Source organism: Rhinoraja longicauda, chromosome 34 (assembly GCF_053455715.1).
Source record: "Rhinoraja longicauda isolate Sanriku21f chromosome 34, sRhiLon1.1, whole genome shotgun sequence".
In the NCBI taxonomy this organism is placed as follows: domain Eukaryota; kingdom Metazoa; phylum Chordata; class Chondrichthyes; order Rajiformes; family Arhynchobatidae; genus Rhinoraja; species Rhinoraja longicauda.
Window position 1 is genome coordinate 17,848,861 of NC_135986.1, and position 5,379 is coordinate 17,854,239.

The window sequence follows — 5,379 nt, forward strand, 5'->3', positions numbered from 1 at the left end:
GGGGGGGAGTTGACATGGGAGTGACTGTCCGGGTATGGGGGGGGAGGGGGGACTGTCCAGGGACGGGGCAGAGACTGACTGTGAACGGGGTAGACTGACTGGGGACGGGGTAGAGAAGGAATGTGGACGGGGCAGAGACTGACCGTGGATGGGGAGACTGACGGGACGTGGACCATGACTATGGACGGGCAGACTGACTGTGGATGGGGAGAGTGACTGTGGACGGGGTAGACTGACTGTGGATGGGGAGAGTGACTGTGGACGGGGTAGACTGACTGTGGATGGGGAGAGTGACTGTGGACGGGGTAGACTGACTGTGGACGGGGTAGACTGACTGGGGACAGGGGGGGGAGGCTGACTGGGGACGGGGTAGAGACTAACTGGGGACGGGGAGGCTGATTGGGGATGAGGGGTAGACTGACTGGGGACGGGGTAGACTGACTGGGGACGGGGAGGCTGACCGTGGATGGGGAGACTGACTGGGAACGTGGACAGTGACTGTGGATGGGGAGAGTGACTGTGGACCGGACAGACTGGCTGGGTGACCGTTGCCCGGTGGGCGGTCACTGCTCCATGAGGAGGGAGGATGAGGGTCACCGTGAGCACAGTTTCTGGGCCTGGGGGTAACGACGGGTCAACTCTCACCTGCTGGAGATGGGCCTCTCTGTCCTCGGTCGATCCCAGGTCCTGGTCCCCCACGAACAGCACTTGTGCTTCGCTGATCAACCTCTCGCACTCCTCCTCCGTCAGCAGCCAGGGGGCTGGAAGTGGGAGAGAGCGTCCATCACTCGGCTGTGTGAGCAAACACGGCCCACGGGACCCAGTCAGTGGCAGAGCGATGGTAGTGGTGGTGGAGACAAGGGCAGGAACCCGGACCAACCCAAGGGCAGCGGTTCTCAGTCGGAGCAGACACGGCCCACGGTACTGACTGGGCACCGACTCAGACTGACGACCACACGGGGTGGCACTGGGCACTGACTGACGACCACACTGGGTGACACTGGGCACTGACTGACGACCACACGTGGAGACACTGGGCACTGGGCTCTGACTGACGACCACACGGTGTGACACTGGGCACTGACTGACGACCACACGGGGTGACACTGGACACTGACTCTGACTGACGACCACACGGGGAGACACTGGGCACTGTCTCTGACTGACGACCACACTGGGTGACACTGGGCACTGACTGACGACCACACGGGGTGACACTGGGCACTGGGCTCTGACTGACGACCACACCACACACAAGACCTGATACCTGAACACGTCTCTCCCTCTGGGGTAGCGGACGGTGTCGCGCTGGGCTCTCCGGTTGTTGACTCTTTGTGTTCCTCACCTCCGGCATTCTGGGGCCCTGGAACAAGTGACGAGACGGGAGAGTGAGAGTGGAATCACCAAAATACATCGCCTGCATGTGATAGGAAATTGGGGAATGGCGGACTTCAAGCTCCAGAGAAACCTCGACCGCTCGCTGACCCAAACAACACTGTCCCCTCCAGCGACTCTCCCTCCTTAACCTCTGACTCTCCCGCAGTCCGTGTGTGGACTAGCCTCAGGACTGACCACAGGGAGCGGCGTTCCCATCAGTGATCCCAGCGCTGATTCCTGAACCTACAGACCCTGCTGGGGTGTTGGTCAAACCGGCACCAGGGTCTCCATTCGTAGCTCCCTTGGGTTCCCGCGTGGTGTCCAACTCCGGATCAGGCAGATTGTGGAGCGCAGGGAAATGGGAAAAGGCTGGAGAGACGGGAGGTGTCTCCAGGACCAGAAACATCACCAATGTCTAAAGGAGGAAAGTCCAACCTCAAACAAACAGAAGACCATAAGACATTGGAGCAGAATGAGGCCATTTGGCCCATCGGGCTTGATCCACCATCATGGCATCTCCCCTCTCATCGCCATCCCCCTGCATTCTCCCTGGAACCTTTAATATCTTTATTAATCAAGAGCCTATCAATCTCTGCTTTAAAAATACCCAATGACAGCCTCCACCATCATCTGTGACAATGAATTCTACAGATTCACCATCCTCTGGCTAAAGAAATTCTTCCTCAATCCATCTTAGAGATACATCCTTGTATTCTCAGGATGTGCCATCTGCTCCTTGACTCTCCCTCCATTGGAAACATCTTCTCCGCATCCACACTGTCTGGGCCTTTCATTATTCAGTGGGATTCAATGAGATCCACCCCCGCTTGACCTTCTAATCTCCAGTGACCACAGGCCCTGCCCGTCAAACACTCCTCATCCCCATTCACCCACCGGATCATTGATATAAATATCTGGACCCTCCCCAATGTCAGCAGATACTTCCACAGATATGAGGCCAAAAAGATCTCGTAATATTCTGCTGGTCTAACCAGCACCTTATAAAGCCTCAGCATTACATCATTTGTTTTATCTTCTAGTCTGAAAAATAATGCTAACCTTGCATTTGTGTTCCTTACTCGTGAATGAACCTGCAAGTTAATCTTTCGGGAATCCTGCACCAGCATTCCCAACACCCAATTCAGATTTATTGATCCTCTCACAATTTAGAAAATAGTCTAAATGTTTATTCCTTCTACCAAAGTGCAAGACTGTACATTTTGCTGTGCTGTATTCCATCTGACACTTCTTTCCCCAATCTGCCAACTTGCCCAAGTCCTTCTGCAAAGTCCCTGCATCCTCAATACTACCTGCCCCGACACCTATCTTCATATTATCCGCAAACTTGGCCAGAATGCATCAATTCCATCACACCAATCTTTAACATACAACATGGAAAGTAGTGGACTCAACACTGGCCCCTGTGGAACACCACACGTCACCGGCAGCCAACCAGAAAAGGCATCCTTTATTCACACTCTTTGCCTTCTGACAATCTGCCAACCGTTATTCCATGTTAGTACCTTGCCTCTAATACCACAGGCTCTTGTCTAGTTGAGCATCCTCACTTGCAGCACCTGATCAGAGACCTTCTGAAAATCTAAGTTAACAACATCCTCTGACTGGCCTTTATCTGTCCTGTTTGTTGATGCCTCAAAGAATTCCAACAGATTTGTCGGGCAAGATCACCCCTGAACAAAACGATGTTGACTTTGGTCTATTTTATGACATGCGGCCGAGTGCCCTGAAAGCTTATCCTTAATAATAATGGACTCTAAAACCTTAGAGATCACTGAAGTCAGACTAAAATTTCCTTTCTATTGCCTCGATCCCTTCTTAAACGGGGGTTCCTAAAAGCTTTCCAAACCTCTTGCTCCCCGCCAATCTTTGCCATATTGTATGCCTTCACATTTGCTTTGATGCTGTCTTTGAGGAGCGGTGTGTGGAGAAAACATCATCTATCCCCTTTCACTGCCTTTCCCATTCAAATCTCCATCAACCACCTCACTCTCCTCAGTCCGAGTCACGATGAACTTTGGGGACTGACCAAGGGGAACACCATTTCCTTCAATGATTCCTGTCACTGAAAGGTGGGCTGGGGTGTCCGGCAGTAGAACTGTGCACGTCCAAAATCCCCCACTCTCCTAGTCCACCTCCATCTACACACCCTCTCGTCAGGCCACTCCTTCCCCATCTCTGGGACATTCCAATTCTCCTTTCACTCCCCCACCCAGGGAACACTGACTGTGGACAGTGTGGGACACAGGTGTTAGTGGGAGATATCCGGGTGTATCTCAGTCCCCAGGGAACACTGACTGTGGACAGTGAGGGACACTGGTGTTAGTGGGAGATATCCGGGTGTATCTCAGTCCCCAGGGAACACTGACTGTGGACAGTGTGGGACACAGGTGTTAGTGGGAGATATCCGGGTGTATCTCAGTCCCCAGGGAACACTGACTGTGGACAGTGAGGGACACTGGTGTTAGTGGGAGATATCCGGGTGTATCTCAGTCCCCAGGGAACACTGACTGTGGACAGTGAGGGACACTGGTGTTATGGGAGATATCCGGGTGTATCTCAGTCCCCAGGGAACACTGACTGTGGACAGTGAGGGACACTGGTGTTAGTGGGAGATATCCGGGTGTATCTCAGTCCCCAGGGAACACTGACTATGGACAGTGAGGGACACTGTGGGTCAGTGGGGGAATATCTGGATTTATCTCTGTCCTCAGGGAACACTGACAATTATTCGTCTCAGCCAAGTTATTTTACTCATAATGACTAGCTGAGGCCTAAGCACTGACCCCTCTTGTCCCCGAGTCATCACAGCGCCTTACAAATGTCTTCTGTAATCCAACTACACACCATCTCACAACATTGTTGCATCACAGCTTGGTTTGGGAGCAGCTCTGCCCAAGACAGCAAGATATTGCAGAGTTGTGGATGTTGCCAAGTCTGTTACACAGACCTGATTCCACACCATTGGCTCCATCTGCACTTCACACTGCCTCGGGAAAACAGCCAACATAATCAAGGACCTTTCCCACCCCGACTATTGCTGCCTTACAGTGCCAGAGCCCTGGCTTCCATCCTGACTGCAGGTGCTGTCTGCATGGAGTTGGTAAGTTCTCCCAGTGAGCCAGTGTGCTTTCCCCAGCTGCTACGGTTTCCTCCCACTTTCCAAATACATAGGTTTGTTGGTTAATTTGGCTTCAGCAAACATTGTAAATTGTCCCTAGTGTGTTGGATAGTGCTAGTGTTTACTGGTCACTGTGGGCTCGGAGAGCCGAAGGGCTTGTTTCCACACTGTATATCTATAGTAAACCCCATGTGGAGACATAAAGAACTGCAGATGCTGGTTCACAAAAAAAGGCACAAAGTGTTGGAGTAACTTAGCGGGTGAGGCAGTATTTCTGGAGTGGTTCCCTCAACCAACCTCAATCCAAGGGGAATTGTTGTAACTGCAGAACAAACTACTGTCCTCTCCAAAAGCTGGCCGCAAGGACAGGCAATAACGTATGAGGGGGCTTGGTACCTGAGGACGTGTCTCCCACTGGAACGGAAGATGGTTCCTGGGTAGATTCTCCAGTTGATGATCCCTGGGTCTGTTCCACTGTGGAGATCTTGGGATCTGGAATGAAGGAACAGAGAGACGGTAGTGCGGCAACACCGCAACATGGCATCAAACTTTGAGATGTGTACAGCAATTCAAGGCGTGCCAATGTGGAGATATCAGCATCATCTGATATCCCGTCACCCACTCTCCATCAAAAACATTCTTCACTCCACGTGCCCCTTCCCACTCCCCTTTAGTCAGGGTGAACTTCAGGGATTGACCATAGAGCACAGAAACAGGTCCATCGGCCCACCTCGTTCATGCCGACTTATCTGTTAGTCCCATTTGTCCACATGTTGCCCATATTCCAGTAAAACGTTATTATCCATGCACATGTCCAAGTGACTTTTACATCTTGTTATTGTATCTGCCTCAACTATCTTCTC

General features: G+C 52.1%; 1 long non-coding RNA gene across 1 annotated transcript; it reads right to left on the reverse strand.

Moving 5' to 3' along the window:
- Nucleotides 1–659: 659 nt before the first annotated feature.
- LOC144609340 (uncharacterized) lies at nucleotides 660–5,004 on the reverse strand. Its single transcript, XR_013549307.1, has 3 exons — nucleotides 4,913–5,004; nucleotides 1,268–1,363; nucleotides 660–761 (listed from the first exon to the last, which is right to left on the reverse strand). It is a non-coding gene; the product is annotated as an uncharacterized LOC144609340 (long non-coding RNA).
- Nucleotides 5,005–5,379: the final 375 nt, after the last annotated feature.